The following is a 17,558-nucleotide window of genomic DNA, read 5'->3' as shown; positions in this document are numbered from 1 at the left end:
ATAATCATACTTTATACTGTAACCTAACCTAAGTCTTTCTGATTTATCTCTTCATGAGCTAGGGTAGATGACAAAGACAACCCCCCCACCCCTAACACCTTTTTCAAAACAACAGATAAGCCCTTCTCTGGGGGGAGTCTTGCTTAAACAAGACTAGAGCGTAATCCGATCTCAATGGAATGTTGCCATTTTAGTATTAGATGCTACTGTCTCAATACAATAACTAGTAAATTGTGTATAAGCCACTAATGTTCTTTTCACCATACACTCTTACATTATGTCTCTGACTGATATAGACATCATGCTTTTTTGGTAGCTGTGTGTTACTCACAAATTGTCCGCTGCCACAGACTTTTCAGCCTCTGACATTTCAGCCAGAGAATCGGCAGGGTTATAGCTAGGGTCATCATCAACTGCAGCCAGAGAAGGTTGAGATAGCTCTTGGTTGAAGCTAGCCTCATCATCGTCCACTTCCATTGCCAAAGCACCAGCAATTGGAGCAAAAATATCTTCCTCCTCGTCCTCTTCCAATTCTAAACGAGGTCTTTTAGCTGGCGGCTTCATTGGGGTCGACTTGATGGTTGGTCCAAACTGAGGGGGATGCGAAGCTGCTGATGGAATGTCTGTCTGAATACCTGATGGGAAAAAATAAATAAATACATGTACAGGATATAAAGTTAAAACAGTTAAACACATTTAGGAGGAGGGAACCCATTTGTTTGTTATTGCCCATCAAGACAGGAACCCATTTTGTGGTAGTTGTTGCTGTGTACAAGATATATATATATATATATATATATATATATAGGCCTATATATATATATATATGTGTGTGTGTGTGTGTGTGTGTGTGTGTGTGTGTGTGTGTGTGTGTGTGTGTGTGTGTGTGTGTGTGTGTGTGTGTGTGTGTGTGTGTGTGTGCATGCATGCAGTCCTACTTGGGTTATGAGCTAAACTAAAAACATCCACAGCCACATTATTGTAAAACAGCAACAATAACAGACTGTTGCACTGCAAAAGTCTATAAAGTAGTAAAAATACACAGAAAACTTACATTTGCTCCTGAATTGTGTCTTTAGGGTTCGCTGTCCTAATTGAGTGCCCGTTGTTTTAATGGTGATTGTGTCAGTCTGGCAGCCAATGTCCATTGTCCGATTTTGCACAGATGTTACTGAACCATGCACTGGTCTGGGCTGAAATGTAAACAGACCGAGGTCACGTCATTAAGATTAAAATGTTATTTATAATAAGACTATCATTGCATGTACTGAAGGGATGGACAACAACATGTATTCTCTATTCAACGTCGTCATACGAGCAACAGTTGGTAAACAAATAAACTCCTGCACTCATCTCACCCCACGACCACGTCGACATAAACTTGTGTAATGTCATCGATATCATACTCAATGACTATAGACTATCATTATTCGCCATACTTTTAACGTGGATTATATCACGTGAGCGTTGGATGTGTTACTATTCCACGGTATCGCATTACAAGAACAATAATGAGCACATGCAATCTACAACAGCTGGTGCAAGCCACGAATCAAAGATTAATAATAGTCAAACCAGAGTCAAACACACAGCTAAGGGTAGTGCTGGACTGTCTATAAATTAAAAGTAGTGCTGGCGATTGATTTTTTATTGTGAGTCCACTCAATGACTCAAATAGTAATGCACAACAACTTTAACACAAAGCATTGCGGTATAAATACTTACAGTTGGGATTGGGACACGAAGGCTTGGTATTGCTCCTGCGTTCAAATGAAGATGTGATGCAAATCCACTATTAAATTGACCGAGATTTGAAAAATTTTCTGGGGTGAAATGATGGGCGCAAACTAAGATGCGCTTCTTTGGAAAGTTCGTAGGAACGTCACTGTCAAAAATAAAATGCATCCACCTAGAGCGTGAGTCTTCATCTAGGACAGTTGGTATCGCGTGTAAGGACTTGTGTTGATTGACACAGCCAACAACAGAGCAGATTGATTTTTCTCTAGAAGCCATTATTAGTAAGTATTACAAAGAATCAAAGTCGCGGTCACAATGAGGAACCAGGGAGGAGAGGCAATAGGGGGAGGAGAGGAGAGGGGCGGGGAAGAGAGGAGAGGCTAGGCAGGTAGCAGAGGGGAGGTGGCGGAGGTTTAGCAGGGATCTACGTATATCCCTGCCGTCCAACCAGATGAGACATTTTTGCATAATTATTCACAAAAGTCCAGACAGCAGAGAATACACTGAATGTTCAAACTTCGTTTTTATTTGGTGAAATTGATGTCAAGAAAAGCCAAAAAAGCCCAAAAATCTACAAAAATGTGTTTTAAATGTCACAATCCCTTTAAGGGCAAGGTAGACTCTGCGGATTGTCCTGCACACAGTGGCTTTGCTGAGCTTTTCTGCATCACCAACTGTGTACAGGAACGAACCACTGGCAAAGAACCTCATAGCAATACACACCATCTGTGGCACTGTCAAGGCTTGGCTCCTTGCAGTTCGGTGAGAAATTCGGGGGGCGAGCAGTTTACAAATGTAACGTAGCCCGTCCCCCGAAGATCTGTATCGCTCATATAACCTGTCATCATTGAAAGCGAAGGGGTCAGACCTGTCAAGAAACACCCTTTCCCTTCTCAGTGCCCTACGTAAGATCAGCGCCTCTTCGTCTTGAACATCCAGCAAAAAAGGACATGCCATCCTGAAGCTCTAGAAGAAGCAAGCCTACACAGGCTTTTATTTTACTCTCCTCGGAGTCCTCGCTAACTTAATTGAAAACACCCTTGCAACCTTGTCAGCCATTTTTTAAATATCAAGAATTGATATAGCCTATTATCAAACATCTAACAATCTGTGTTATAACAGAGTAACAATGACATATCAAATGAGTCATTCTGAAACAAGTATAACTATTTAAGTAATATAATTACATTTATTATATCTTATTGTATTGATTTCATTTTATTTTATTTGAATGCAGTGTAATCAAAATGAGTCCATATAAGAACATAGGTGTTGGATTAACTGTGGAAAAAGTCATTGGTTTAAGATTGGAGTCATTGGATTTAGAGCTGTTTCACAAAACATGGCTTAATGATCAGTAAAGACATCAGGATTAGGTTAAACCTGGCTGTTAGCCTGGTCCGGAGCAGTCCAAAGCATTAGTTTCCATGGTAACTAATGTAGCATCACTTTCATGAAACCGAATCAAGCCTCAACATATCCAGGTTAACTGGTTAAATTAATCTGGCAAGATCAACCAGCTTTCATGAAACCGGTTAATCACTGATCCAGGATATATTAACCGTCTTCCTGCCATTGCCGAAGCCCTTCGGCAATTGAAGCATTAATTTGATATTAACGCTTGCTGCCATTGCCGAAGCCCTTCGGCAATTGCACTTTTATAGTGCATATGATTGATCGAGCCATAATGCTACTCACGTTAGCCGGTTAGCTAGCCTTGTTGTTAGCACTGCACTGGATCGTTCATATTAATTCACCGTCGCCATAAGAATCCATTCTATCCGTTTCTTTCAATCGCCTGTATCTCCTATTCCTTGTCCCAGATGGCATTTTTGGTCAAAACAGCGTTTCTTTGACGGCACGAGCCGACGTTGTGGAGTGCTAAAATGTACCGGCATGATTCGATAATGTAAACAAAGGTTGTCTTGGCAACGTAAAGCTGGCAGGGATAAGCTCACTTCCGGTTGAGGCAAAATGTGGCTTTTCAAAATAAGAGCTCAAATTAAAAAAATGCTGGCATGAATTAGGTCCTAATTTCTCAATAAATGGCAGCAGTAAAAGGGTTAAGCCAGGATATGTGTTAAATCCCGGCTTAATCTCTAATCCAAGTTTCGTGAAACAGGCCCCAGGAGGACAGACAATACGGATGTCGTTTTCAGCCTTCAAAACGTGAGAGGAACTGCTGCATCGAGGGAAGAGTTGTGTTCACCTTTATAAAGAAGAATATTCCCTTTTCCAAGCCTTCATGTCATTTATGTCAGCTATAATGAAGTTATCTAATAAAACGTTTACATGATGTACACCTGCTTGCTGCATATTGACTTGTATGTAAACAATGAAAAGAAGGTTGCACCCCAAATTCCATCTAGTGTTCATTTAAACGATTTCATATGGCATATTGCATAACGTGTTGTACATTATCTCCATGTAATAATTTAGCTGGGGATTGCAATACCATACAGTTGAACTACAGTAAAACATACAATATCCACTAATTAAAAGCATGATGATGACACGTGGTTACAATGTTACAGTGAAACATGTTCTCTGAAATTATTGGCAGTCGCACATGAATATGAAACGTACGTTTTGTTTTATTATAAAATGCATTATATCTGCCTTCAATGTCAATCACAGCCTTTCTTCATGGTGTGGGAATGACGAAACAATTCTGAGGAAAAACATGTTTTAGTGATACTATGATAATTTAGCCTATATATATTTAGTTTGCTTTGCTATAAAAAAGCTACATGACAATTTTCAACCGTAAGGCAGACAGCATGATGCGGCTGCAGCGGCTCTGTCTAATTTCTGAAGAGTGAATACTTTCTTCCAAAACAAATCTAATGTCCAACCGTTTACTGGTTCAAGAAAAAGGAAAAACAGACTTCACGTTGTACAAGAAAGAACACATGGCTTCATGTCGTGTTATTTAGTCATCCACTCCAAAAAAAAGCTAGCAAAAAGTGGACGTATGAGTCAACGTGAGGTTTGTATTATTCTTGCAATGAAGCCGTGAAGGTTGCCAGTTCTTTGACTTTGTGAGAGAAATAAGCAACCATGTCCATGCAAAGTGCAAACGAGCCCAAAAACAATATCCACATATATTTTTGGTTATTTATATTATGTGCATATTAGGCACATTATCCACTCAATAATTATTTTTAAATAGCCTGCTTAAAGTGCAAATGTGGAATATCTTTGAAACATTTCAACAACACATATCTAATACAGGGCTCCATGGCACAAATGGAGAAATACAAATTAATTTGGGGGTCCTTGGCATGTTCATGGAGAACCACTGGTTTGGAAGAAAGCCCAAATATCAACTACAAACAAGCCAAAAAAAAAAGAAACATCAACCAGTGAACCACCAATATTTACAAGCAACAAAAATAAACCCAAAGTTGCTTTAGATAAGCAGACATGGCAACACTGGGTCACTTCCATGTGTATTTGTTGTTTGTAGAAAATGGGAGGATAAAGTCACACCTACACACAGCCTCCCCCTGAGGAACAGCGCAGCAAAGCATTATGGGCATTGTAGGAATTCAGCAACCCAGTCAACCCCTAGTGAAATACACAGACTTCATTATTTTTCTGGTCAAAGGGTGCAAATTTCAAATTGTGCTACTGTTATTTATTACAAATACCATCAACATACAAGATCAGGTTGTGTCAGGGGTGAAGTGGCCCTTTAAAATTACATTGCAGGGCCGCAAACAAAGTTGTGACGAAAGCATATGCGTGTTCAAAAGAAAACTGTCACTGTGGGAGACGCAGCTATCTAAAGGTGACACCGAACATTTCTCATGTCTAACAGCTGTGCGTCTGAAGGACTGTATCGATGGTGATATTGATAAATACAAAGACAACATAACAGTTTTGCTGCAAGAGTTTGAGCGGAGGTTTCAGGTCTTCAGGGAACTTGAGAATGAATTTGCCTTTTTTCGCTCGCCATTTACAGTCAAGCCTTGTGATATGCCAGCAGACATTCAACTCGAGCTAATTGACTTGCAGTGTGATACCGCTATGAAGGATACATTTGCGTTTGTTGGATTGGACACGTTTTACCAATATCCAGAGATGGGCAGTATTTGAAATGCATGTATTTGAAATACTTGTTTGTATTTTGTAATTTGTATTTCGCTGTAGTGGCAAAACACACGCACCCATACACACAACACAACACAATGTGTGATGTCACTTCTATTCCGCCTTCTGATGGCTTACACACTCAAATTGAACCACAAATGAGAGGCAGAGTAGGGCGGGCCTTCAACGAAGCCATCCTGGCTACAGCAACCAACCCATTTTTCAAGATGAGGTGGTTACCTCTCAGACTGGCTGCAGAGAAGAAGAGGATCCATCAGCTGTTCCTGCACTCAGCTGAAGAGCTTGGCCTTCTGTCCGAAAGTGAGACTACCTCATCAAATGCCGGTGCTGAAGAGAGTGAAGATGAGTTATTCGTCTTTGCTGATCATGCTACAGCTACAGGTAGACTACTCTCACTTTAAGTTAAACTACAATTTCATGAAGTAATCATCAATACATACAATTTCATATTGGATCAGAATATGAATCATTTAAAAAGTAAATTAGTAGTTACTTTCATGTTACATTCAATTCACTAAAAAAAATTAGTGAATTGAATGTAAATTCATAATAACACCCTTCCCTTCTTTGTCTCCAATAGTCCAGTCATTATATGAAAAAACCTAGGACAAATTGCAACAGTAGCAAACTCAACTGATTTTGTATCCTCATTATGTCCTTAGTGAGGGAAAAAAAAGTCCCAAGGAATCCCATCATGGGAAAGTTTTGAAAACGACCTATATATATTCATATCGAAAAATGCCTGTTATAACATAGTGGTGAATGGGGTTCAACATTTTACTTTTAGATATCACTATAAAAACTCACAAGCTGATTACACACACAAAGACAAGAAAAAAAGTCAATCACAACTTCATTGAATTATTCTGTTTACTCATGCAAATCACACATTATCTTATTTGATATGCACCAATTAGCATACACGCCAGAACTAATCAAAACATTTGATAAAGAGATTTTTTTCTTCTTCTTGGAATATTAGTAGATAGGCTCTGTGGAGCTCAGTCCATGAGGATGGGGCTCAAGGGTTTATGTCCGTGGGGATAGGTCCATGGAGATGGGGGCCCTGGTGTCTTGGCAGGGCAGGAGATAACAGGAGACGGTTATTAAGGACAGAGAAAAAAATAAGGTAAAGTACAAAAATGGCTAGACTGGTCAAATAATTAAATCACTTACACAATACAACACTACACAATCTAATCTTCATCCTCATCACAGGCCATCTGTTTTGAGTTCATGCAGCTGGATCCTCTGCAGTGTCCACAGGCCGGACTGCACTCCATGGTGTTTCTTTTGCAACTGCATCTTAGGGTGCTGCAGTCAGACTGGCAGTTGCATCTTATGACCCTCAAGAGCTTCTCAGGTGCAGGGGGTAGGGTGGTCTTGACTGGCACAAATCCCTCGCCAGACTTGAGCCAACCCCAGTCCGTCGAGCTTCGTGTACGTCTCTCTCTGCCTGTACTTGGTTCTGTGTCTTTTGGGCTGGTATATGTAGTTATCTCTGGTCGTCTGGTGTAAGTACGGCGACATTCTTTGTGAACTTTATCACCAGGTACTGAGGTTATGCTGTCTCCACTCGTTACACTGGCCTCGTTTATAGACACACATCCCTTCTCTCCGAGTGTTGATACTAATGACCCTGTTCCACCAACACCTTGCCTACAAATGACACATTGTTCATTTGCCTCCATTTCCTGAAATGGATCAAATAAATGTACAAAATTAACAATGTTTGTAATACCTGTTAACTTTAATGTCAATATTAGGTCAGAGCTACAAACATAAAACATATCGTTCATGTAGTTGTTGACATTAACTTCAGCTGAGCACTTACTTGAACTTCACACATCCATGTTAGGAACTGAGCCTGTTCTGGATGAGTAGATTATGGAAGTGGGAGAGATGAGGGTCCAGAAATCTAGAAAAGTGCACTTGAATTTTTGTTTCATGTGCTCTGTGTGAATGAAAAATAAATATTTAGCATAATACTCATAGAATGATTTAGTCTTGTTAATAGGCTACACAGCTGGTGTGCCCCCGCGGGCGGGGGCTCTGGGGTTCAAGCTAGGTTTTAAGCTAGCTATTTAATAGCTAATTACCAATGTAATGACAATTTAAAAACAACAATAAACTTTAACATTACAATAAAGCAACATTTAACAATTGTATTAGGCTACTAGCATGATTGATTTGTTTAATACATTGATTGATATTAATTGATATTGTGAAAGCTTCCACTGACAATAGCAGACCATCAAGCACAATGCGACAATGCATTGTGAGCTTGTCGATCAGCTATTGTCAGTGGAAGCTTTCCCCACAATTACAGAAAACAGAAACAACACTAGCATTCAGCCCTGAGTCCGGTTACCCATATAGGGTTTAAGTAACATTTACTACAAGTCAAGAGAGTCAAGAGTCAAGAGTGATGCTGACACAGTTCAGTACACACAGTCATCAACATCAGGGCTGCCATGTCTCACCCTTTGAGTGTGACAGTCACGCAATTTAACCCTTTACCACGCACCACACCACACATGCCATTCCACACGCATTATTTTCCATTTGCACATTTGCGCTTCCATAACTTTTGCTTTTGTTCGGCTTGCCGTAGTAAGTGAGGGACACGTCACACTCTGATTGACTGGCGAGTTAACCAACACAACGAAAGGAACCAGTTGCACCACGTATACAAACCAATCAGAAGCGACTTAGGGCGGGCCATAGCGCCTCAATGCATAAAGGAGGCAGGGCAGTGCTAAGACGCGCAAATGTTCTTCTCTGAGTGAGTTGTTTTTAGTTTTACTACGGTATACATTTATTTCAAGAGCCTGGAACAGAACGACGCAGCAGCCCCATGTCCTGCAGGAAAATGGTAAGCAATCACCTAATTATTTAATTTAATTTATCATACAAAGGATTTTTAGGCTGCTCTGAGTGCTGGTGCCTGGTGAACTGAACGGACTTACTATGAGGAATGATCTACAATTTACAATTTACAATTTAGGCATTTAGCAGACGCTCTTAATCCAGAGCGACTTACATTTAGGCAAGAACAAAAGCATGGGAATACATCACATAAAAGCATTTATCATGAAACATGCGTAAGATAAGAAGGTAACAGTGGAATATCTATATGATGAAACTATACATACACTATACATAATAAACTATACATATTCACTACTATGCTATACATATGTACTATGGCGTGCTATGACTATATACAATACAATTATAATGCTGTCTACATAACATGCTATAAGTCTGTGTCAAATGCTATCTAAGCCAACAGAAATGCTATGTAAGGGGTTAGGGTAAGTGCTATGGGCCATGATGGAGTCTGAAAAGGTGGGTTTTCAGGCTACGGCGGAAGATTGGGAGTGATGCTGCAGTTCTGACTGCAATGGGAAGTGCATTCCACAGTTTTGGAGCCAGAAGGGAGAAGAGTTTGGGACGTGTGGAGCGTTGTCCCGGCGTTTTTAGTGAGGGTACTTCCAGTTTCCCTGCGTTGGCTGATCTGAGTGCGCGGGAGGGTTTGTAGGGTTCAATCATACTTGTAAGATATGGGGGAGCCATACCTTTGGTTGCTTTGAATGCCAGCATCAGAGTTTTGTATTCTGTGCGGGCAGCGACCGGGAGCCAGTGGAGGGAGCGGAGCAGGGGGGAGACATGTGAGAATTTTGGCTGGTTGAAGACCAAGCGAGCTGCTGCATTTTGGATCAGCTGGAGAGGCTTAAGTGCACATGCTGGTAGGCCAGTAAGGAGGGAGTTACAATAGTCGAGTTTTGACAAGACTGTTGTCTGGATTAGGAGCTGGGCTGATTCCTGGGTGAGGAACGGTCTAATTCGTCGTATGTTATAGAGTGTGAACCTACATGATCGAGTGACAGCTGTGATGTGAGCTTTGAACGAGAGCTGACTGTCCAGGACAACACCAAGATTCCTGGCTGTTGGGACAGACGTTACCAGGGCGTTGTCTACGGAAATAGTTAGCTCCCGCATAGGGCAGGACTTAGCTGGGAAGAAGAGAAGCTCAGTCTTGTCTGGGTTCAGCTTGAGGTGGTTGGAGGACATCCACTGTGATATGTCAGCCAGGCATGCAGTGATGCGCTCTTCCACCTGAGTGGCAGAGGGGGGGAAGGATAGGAACAGTTGTGTGTCATCGGCGTAGCAGTGATAGGATATATTGTGAGCAGAGATGATAGTGCCAAGGGATTTAGTGTACAGTGAGAAAAGGAGGGGACCAAGTACAGATCCCTGTGGGACCCCAGTTTGGAGGGTTCGGGGGGATGATAGCAGACCTTTCCAGGAAACCTGGTAGGTCCGATCGGTGAGGTAGGAGGAGAACCACTTTAGTGCCGTTCCACCGATGCCTAGCTCCGCTAGGGTTTCTAGGAGCAGCTGGTGGTTCACTGTGTCAAATGCTGCTGATAGGTCTAGGAGAATCAGTACTGCAGAGTGGGAAGCAGCTTGGGCAGCATGTAGTGCTTCTGTGACTGCCAGCAGGGCAGTTTCTGTGGAGTGGGCCTTCTTGAATCCGGACTGGTTGGGATCCAGCAGGTTGTTCTGTGAGAGATGGAGAGAGAGCTGGTTGGAGACGATCTATGAGGATTTGTAGTACTGTACCCCTGCTGTTTGCATTTGATTTCTTTCTAATGGTGCGTTCACATGGGCGGATGCAAAGATGAGTCTATCATTCATTGTCAATGTCAATTGTATTTGTAAGCCAGTGACATGAAGATGCAAAGATGCAGCCGACGTTTGTAGCTGCTGTAAAATATACAAAGCCACAAATAAGGTGACTTCAGAATAGATACAAAGATTTAAAAAAATGACAAATGCTGACAGCTGTAAATCTTTTATTCTATCTTTGCCTGTGTGAACGCAGCATAATAAAGTATTCAATCAAACAGTAAGAGTAACATAGCTATCTTTTGAAAGATGTCAGGTTGGAAGAAGCAGCAGAGAGATCTGCTGTCATTCTGGGCAGTGAAGGGTCAACGACCCCCTGCCAAGCTTGCCAGGTCTGAGGAGGTGGTGGTGGAGGAGGAGGAGGAGGAGGTGGTGGTGGAGGAGATGGTGGTTCTCTCTCAAAATGAGAGAGTAGAAGAAAAAAGTCCAGTGAGCACAGAAGAGGACTCGGAGGATGAGCCAGAATCAGTAGAGGTTGAGGACACAGAGCCAACGGTGGAGATGAGGGTAGAAACAGGGAAAAAGCAGAGGGCTAAGCCTAAGAGTGGAGCAGCCTTGCTCTGGCACCTTTAAAAGGGAGTGGACAGCAGAATGGCCATTCATCACTCTAGGCACAACCAACTCCTACTATTGGTGCTCTATCTGCCGACATGAAAACAGCTGTGCCCATCAAGGGAAGGCAGATATCAGCAGACATATCAAAAGCAAAGCCCACCAAACAAAGGCACAGGCAATCCAGGCAACATCTAGGATTGCACCATATTATGCCCCAGCCTCTGTTGGTGGCATGACAGCACAAGAAGCCAAGGTACATGGAATTCAGCTACTACCAGTGTCATGTACACTGGCAGTAGCTGAATTGCACTTGAAGGTTCTGTCAGCATGAATGATATTAAATGAAACAAATGCCTTGTCTAATGTCCTTTTGGACAGTTTTTTATTTTTTTGTAATGCTGTATGTATTATGTAATTGCTTTTTTCTAAGGACCTTGAGTCTGCTTTAAATACGTAATTTTTAATTCAATTCAGAAACACTTCGTTTTTACATGGTTTTCTAATTGCCCCCTTTCTGTTGCAGACGAGGAGAGCTGAGGTGAAGATGGCTGTGTCAATGGTCGAACACAACGTGCCGTTTGCAGTGGCAGATCACTTCAGTCCCTTGCTAAAGGAGTGCTTCAAAGATTCCCCTACAGCGCATAGCTACTAGTGTGCCCGCACAAAAACATCGTGCATAATCAATGAAGCAGTGGCCCCTCACATTAGAAAGGAACTGGTGATGAAAATGAGGACAAATCCCTTCACCTTGATCACTGATGGATCAAATGATACAGGTCATCACACTTCCCAGTACCATTTTAGATGCATTATGATCTCACTCACTTACTCACTAACTCTCTCTCTCTCTCTCTCTCTCTCTCTCTCTCTCTCTCTCTCTCTGATGTGTACCATATCATTGCAGGAAGAGAGAAGATGAACCCACTCACTGTGCGGGTATATGACAGTGACACCAGTAGAGTGGTACACCGGTTTCTGGACATGTGCCCAACCAGCGGGCCAAGTTGCGGCACAGCAGAAGTAATCTACAAGAAGATGGACGAGGCCTTGAACAAACACACCATACCATGGAGAAACTGTGTGAGTCTCTCTGTTGACAATGCACCCGTCAATACAGTAGTCAGGAATAGCATCGCATCCAGAATTCTGAAAGAACATTCCAATATCTACATCCATGGGTGCCCCTGTCACATCGTCCACAACACTGCCAAACAGGCTGGCCAGAGCTTTTTGGAGGTTAGTTGAATCATCTATGCTTTCTATGACCTACCATATCTGTTATGCCCAACAGGTTGTGGTGTCATGAATCTATGACAAAAATATCATGTGACTATCATGTATTGCAGGTTTGTGGATTTGATCCAGAGGATCTGACTGTGGATGTGGGACTCTGGTTTAAGGGAAGCACCAATCGTAAAGGTTACCTGACAGGTATGTGCAGTCCCAAATTATCCCAATGTAGTACAAATTAAATGCAGAAGAGTTTGATCAAATTTAAATTATTATAATTTGTTCTGTTCTTGTCACAGAGTTCTGTGAGCTCCATCAGAGTGACTATATGGAGATACTCATGCACGTTTCCATTCGATGGTTGAGCCTGGAGAAGTGTTTGACTCGTATCCTGCAGCAATATGGGCCATTGACCAGCTATTTCAAGTCGTCAAGTAGGCATCATATTTCAATGATCCAAATGCACGATTATTATAACAGACTTAAAAGTATGTAGTATGAACAACCTGTTTTCTTTTCACAGATGACAAACAACCAAGGTTCAGGAGGCTGTTGGCAGCATTCTCCAGCCCAATGACAGAGGTGTACCTGCTCTTCTATCAAGCAATACTTCCAGTCTTCTCCACCTTCAACCTCCTCCTCCAGAGACAGAAGGCATCAATCTTCCTTCTACATGAAGAGGTAGATTGGGAATGTTGGGATACAGTATGCTATGTAATGTGTGTTCCTTTTTTCATTAGCACTAAATTAATGAAGATCTTTTCTGCATTTCTTTAGATGAGGAGTTTCATCCGCATGCTGCTCTCAAAGTTCCTGAAGCCTGCAGCACTGCAGAACAGGAACTTGCATGAGATCCTCTTTCAGGAGCCATCAAACCAACTGCCAGGTCATTCTCCCAAGTTTCACATCAGCAGATGCACATACACTATCCACTCACTGATCACAACAGATTGTGTTTGTTAGAGGGCTGCAGAGGTTATGAGTTTTTAATTTGCTAATCATCTCATCACACACACAGGCCCACAATGGAAACAACCCCCCAGGACGTTTTTGTGTTATCCCTTTAGCCTAAATGTGTGACTATATACCTTGTGCTGTTTTAATTTCTAATAAAGTATGCAATCACTGATGTGATGGAGATATTTAAAGGGGTGATGTCAAGTTTGCCATTGTGGTTGTTGATGGTTGCCAAAGTGACTCAACACCGGTCTCATGCTGACATGTTGGGAATGAAAATATATTGCATCAATCTCCAGTATCACATACAGCACCTTAATGACTGTGAAGTTTTTATTGTCTCTCCTAGGAGAAAAGCTGTTGATCGGATTCACAACTAGAGCTACACTCAACCGGTTCCTTGGTGGTGGAGACATTTCAGCACAGCAATGCAGGAGTTCCAGAAGGCAGCAGTGGCGTTCCTGGAGAGGGCTGTGGAGTATGCCCTGCAGAAACTCCCAATGAAAGAGCCCCTCATTAAACACGCCATGTTTCTGGATGTCCAGCAGTGTGTTGTGGAAGATGCTGTGTACTTTGTCAACAGGTTAGTTGGGGGTGTAAAGTACATTTTATCAAATCATAACAGATGTTAACTCAATATGCTTTACAAGTAGAGCAGCTTTAAGACCTGGCTCTTGTCACATTTTCTTAATAGTTTGCAAGTCTGATTACCAGTGACCACACCTGAAAAATAACCCGTTTCAGCTACATTACTTTACCAGATCAGTGCATATTGTGTTCTTTTTAGGTTTCCTGAACTTCTCCCATACAACGGACCTGAAGAGCGTGACAAACTGAGTGAGGAGTTTCTGGACTACCAGACCATGGACATTGCCATGCCCGAGAACCCAGCCACATTCGACTGCGAGAGCTTTTGGGGGAACATGGCAGCAATGAAGAATAAGGTAAGAATTATTCTGCACCCTTGGGAATAACTTGATACTATACAAAAGTACTTGAGAGTAATTAGGCTTCCTTTGTACATTTTTCAAAGGTGACCGGTATGAGCAGATTTGGGAGGCTTTCTCGTATCGCCAAGTTGGTGTTGGTCCTTCCGCATTCAAATGCTGATGCGGAACGTGTGTTCTCTGTGGTGGGACTGAATAAAACAAAGACCCGAAACAGTCTGGCTCTTGAGGGGACACTGTCATCAATCATGACTGTGAAGATGGCGAACCTTGAGCCACAGTGTTACAAGTGGGAGCCCCCTCTCTCTGTCATCAAGGCATCAAAAAAAGCCACAAACGCCTACAAGACATGAGACTTAAAAGTGTTTCTTTCCTGCTTTGATGCAGACATGACAGACAGTTGACCAATGGTGGCATGTTGACAGACTTGTATAACTTGTATAACTCTAAATCCTCAGTTTTCTGAAAAAACCTATGTCTATATCAGTGGTTCTCAAACTATTTCATGTCAAGGATCCATTTACATTTTATAAATAAATGTATTTATTTGTAAAAACAAAAAGGTACAATCTTTTTTATTTCTACTTTAACACAAAAAATGCTGGAAACGTATCCATACGCTTTATTAATATCGAACGCCGTACGCGCGAAGCGTATCTATACGTTTTATACGTTTTTTTATTGCTTACTGTACATCAACGTCCTATGCTCCAGGACACCGAAGAAACTAACAGCGATCCTCTCCAGGAAGCTCCAATATGTGATCCGGGAGTAAAAAGCCCCTCCCTCCTGAAAAGAGGTCTGTCTGTGGCGAAGACGCTCCCTCCTCCAATGCCTCCATTACACGTATGGGTCTGCACGGCAACGGCATAGACCAACGCAGATGTCAGGGCATCTAAAATGGAGTTACCCATACTCTAGTAGTAGTCTAGTGTCTGTGAATACACTCGATTCCCCCTCCCCTCCTGTTTCTACATGGTTTCTCCCGAGGAATCTTTGTGGGGGGAGTCTCTTCTGCCCGGATCGCATTGCAGTTTGAGTTCCCCCCCCACTGGCCCCAGGCCACACTGCGCCTTGCAATCGCCTTGCACCGCTCTCTCATTCTCGGAAAAAGATATAACGCAGTCGTGTCGATTTGCCCTCTGCCAGTATATAAACCAAGAATAATCTTCAACGATCGCCATTTCATAACGTTTTCAACACGCACACGGCACACGCCATGATCAACTAACTGCCTGGCTACGTCTTCAGTCTTCACCAGCCATCGCTATCCGTTGTGTGCATCGCCATCGCGTCTTCACTTTGTTTGTTTGGGCAAAGAAGCACGATCAGCGATGGAAAAGAGCTTTATATCCACGGCAGATAAGTAATGACGTATTATCGAAGGACCGCCATGATCAACTTACTGCCTACGTCTTCGTCAGCCAATGCAGCCATCATCGCTATCCGTTGTGTGATTGTGGATGTAGGCTATATCCACGGTATCGAGAGAGACGCCCGGCTGTGATATAGGTCTTATCACTGCAATTATAATGAATAAAAAGGCTACAATCACACAACGGATAGCGATGGCTGCATTGGCTGGTGACAACGTAGCCTCGGTCCCAGGCAGTTAGTTGATCATGGCGGTCCCTCGATAATACGTCATTACTTATCTGCCGTGGATAAAACTCTTTTCCATCTCTGATCTCTACTATACGTGCTTCTTTGCCCAAACAAAGTGAAGATGCGATAGCGTTGTCCAACAAAGCGGCCAGTTATTTGATCATCTCTCTCTCCTGTGCTTCTTTCCTCAAACATGTCCAGACATGTCAACCTCAACCACTAAACTCACCGATCCAGTAACGCATCTCACCGTTATACTATCGTTCTGAAGGCAGATATAAAAATAAACATAAATAAATTATTGTCATATACATACTACACACTGAATGAAAGCCCTAATTGTCTACTTTTAGGAGGAAAACAAATACATAATATTGATCCCATGTACAGTTTGTCAGTAGGCTATTGAATGCAGTTGTTCAGGTCCAACTATTATTCACAAAATAAGGCCTATAGCGACATGTACATATTATATACCGTATGAAACAGAAGACCCTCTGCTTTCATAAGAAAAAAACTAATACTGTAATAATAATAAAAATCACACCCCTGTGAAGTGAGCATTTCCTCATGAAGTTATCATAGCGAGTTATAAAGGTTTAAAGTCACAGAGATTGACAGGCAGATATAAACATAAATAAATTATTATCATATACATACTACACACTGAATGAAAGCCCTGAATGTCTACTTTTAGGAGGAAAACAAATATACAAATATATACAAATATAGTTTGTCAGTAATTGGCTATTGAATGCAGCTTGCGCCCACCAGAGAGGATTTCAGAAAATGCATGGACCAGAAGAACTATTATTCACAAAATAAGGCCTATAGCGACATGTACATACTATATACCGTATGAAACAAAAATCACACCCCTGTGAAGTGAGCAGTGCAATGTTGCGCAACATTGCACTGCTCACTTCACAGGGGTGTGATTTTCATTATTATGAAAGCAGAGAGTCTTCTGTTTCATACGGTATATAGTATGTACATGTCGCTATAGGCCTTATTTTGTGAATAATAGTTCTTCTGGTCCATGCATTTTCTGAAATCCTCTCTGGTGGGCGCAAGCTGCATTCAATAGCCAATTACTGACAAACTATACATGGGACCATGTGTATTTGTTTTCCTCCTAAAAGTAGACATTCAGGGCTTTCATTCAGTGTGTAGTATGTATATGATATTATTTGTGTTCATTTTTATATCTGTCTGTCAATGTCTGTCAACTTCAACCTTCCATATCTCTGCTGTTTTTTCAAAAGAGCAGCGTGCTGCGAAAAGCAGGTATTAGAAAAAGGTCAATATCTCCAGAATGGAAGATGGTAGAATCATATTTTTTTTTTAAATTGAAGTGGACTAGTTTGGCTTCCTTTTGATTTATGCGGTGTGATTCTCGCTATAAGAGGCCCCTCGCTGTGGGCCCCGAAAAAGTTCAGAAGTCCCAATGTTAATCGCTCAGCACCACCAAGCCTGAGCAAATAGAAAACTCTAGCAATCAATGTGTTAAGCATGAGGAGGCTGTCAGTGCAGGGAGAGCAGCTGGCATGGAGGTGAAGACATCAGTGTTAAGGTTAAATATCAACGTTAAAACGGGCCAAATCAACATTAAAAAAGGCCAAATAAATTTTGCCGAACGCATTAAGACACTTGCCTAGAGTCTCACTCTTGACATTTTCTGAAATATGGCAGCCCTGATCAACATTATTTAAGCTA

The sequence above is a fragment of the Protomyctophum parallelum genome (assembly GCF_964188405.1).
Source record: "Protomyctophum parallelum genome assembly, chromosome: 1".
In the NCBI taxonomy this organism is placed as follows: domain Eukaryota; kingdom Metazoa; phylum Chordata; class Actinopteri; order Myctophiformes; family Myctophidae; genus Protomyctophum; species Protomyctophum parallelum.
This window is presented reverse-complemented; position numbering follows the sequence as displayed.